The sequence below is a fragment of the Coturnix japonica genome, chromosome 1 (genome assembly GCF_054131305.1).
Source record: "Coturnix japonica strain WE chromosome 1, WE-NBRP24, whole genome shotgun sequence".
NCBI lineage: Eukaryota > Metazoa > Chordata > Aves > Galliformes > Phasianidae > Coturnix > Coturnix japonica.
Genome location: NC_140663.1, coordinates 146,079,953 through 146,081,739, shown reverse-complemented (window position 1 = coordinate 146,081,739; position 1,787 = coordinate 146,079,953). Strand labels below are relative to the sequence as shown.

General features: G+C 37.1%; 1 non-coding gene across 1 annotated transcript; it reads right to left on the bottom strand.

Moving 5' to 3' along the window:
• Positions 1-1,203: 1,203 nt before the first annotated feature.
• TRNAN-GUU (transfer RNA asparagine (anticodon GUU)) lies at positions 1,204-1,277 on the bottom strand. Its single transcript has one exon. It is a non-coding gene; the product is annotated as a tRNA-Asn (tRNA).
• Positions 1,278-1,787: the final 510 nt, after the last annotated feature.

Genomic DNA, 1,787 nt, shown 5'->3' with positions numbered 1-1,787 from the left:
TGAGGCTATTAAATTTCTAATGCAGCTTGTATAATTTATGTACAGATGTGCTTATACATAGAATCACAGAATCACATCCACTTGTCTGTCTGTCTATCCCTATTCAATGACTTTTTAAATTAAAAGTCTATTTTCAAACATGCTTAATAGAATGATAGTGATTTCAATGATAATTAGGACAAATCAGGTGAGAGGAGGTAATAGAAGTGCTCTCTAGAATCACAGTTTACAGAAAGACTGCATGTTGAAATAAATTCCTACTCAGCAGCAGAGAAATATCAGGAGGAGTAAGAAGTGGAGTATAAGGGAAAAGAAAAAAGATGAGGAAAGGAGAAAGGCATAGAAGGAAGGAGGAAGGAGTAGAAAGGTAAAGAGGAAAAAGGGAAAGAAAAGAGGAAGAGGGAAGAGAGAGGAGACAAAGCAATAGGAAGAGATAGAAAGATGAAGGGGGAAATAGGGTAAGATTAAGAGCAGAACACTATTGGCTTTGTAGTTATATGACCCTGTAAACATATAAGAATGGCATAAGTCAGACCACAACATTGAGGAACCAGCAACCTCCATCTCCCACCAATGTTAATCTCCTGACCACAGCTTTAGATGCCTCTATTCATTGTGATATCTGCCACCTCTTCATCTGAAGATGTTTCACCAGAAATGGTGAGTATAACATCAGTGAAAAGAAGTAGGTAATCACTGTATAACAAGTTTAAGATTATTATTATGTAAATATTTTAATGTACTTTGTTTGAATGTGTAAGATTTTGATTAGGCTAACAATCCATATATGAAATATGTTCAATTCTTGCCCACAACAAAACTGTGAATATAACATTATAAATATATCTATCTGGAGAAATTATATAATTGGTGGTTTAGATGAGAAGGTTATGCATCTTTTTGTTAGTGACTGGGACCATCTATATACTTGTTCAAGCAGTGCTATGAAAACACATAATTTTAAAATATAAGATGGTGCTTTAATGTTTATATATGCCAGACTCCATTCAGTGCTTCAGAAACAGAGTACATAATGCTATTTCTTGAAACACAGTATGAAATGTTATTTCTTGAAACACTGTATGTGGCTTTTTTTTTTCCATATTTCAGAAGAGAAAGATTATGTAAAACATGTATCGTAGAGCAGATAAAGTTGGAGGTGAGTTCAAAAGATCAGCACCTCCAAACTTAAACAAACACCTACGTCCCTGGGTGGGTTTGAACCACCAACCTTTCAGTTAACAGCTGAACGCGCTAACCCATTGCGCCACAGAGACTTCCCTTAAACTATAAAATCTATTTATAAAATACAATAATGCTTTTTAAAAAAGAAAGGAAAAAGAAAGGGAGGGGGAGGGGGAGGGAAAGGGGAATTGATCACCTGAGGCAAACATGGGCCAGAAATCTCTAAATTGGCAACTATGACTGTGCACTCTGCCCTTAGGCAGAGACTATATGCTGGTGTCCAATATACCAATGAAAACCATTCCATATTAGATTGGTTGATGGCGGCACACCATATGGTCTGTGTTAATAAATCAAATTTACTGTTAGATACAGTTATGGTCCTCCATGGAGGACCTTCAAAATTACATTCACAAATTGGGTATAGGAGAGGCAACCTATGAAGACACATTTGACAGCCCAGCTATAGTAGGATTTTCAGTGGGTATGAGAGATTTGGTCTTGCAGCAGTCCCCTTCCCATCTATATGGGACTCTAGTTTCTATACTGAACCTCCTGGTGGCCTCAGAGTCCGTAGTCCATCAAGCTGCCCAACAAAGGTG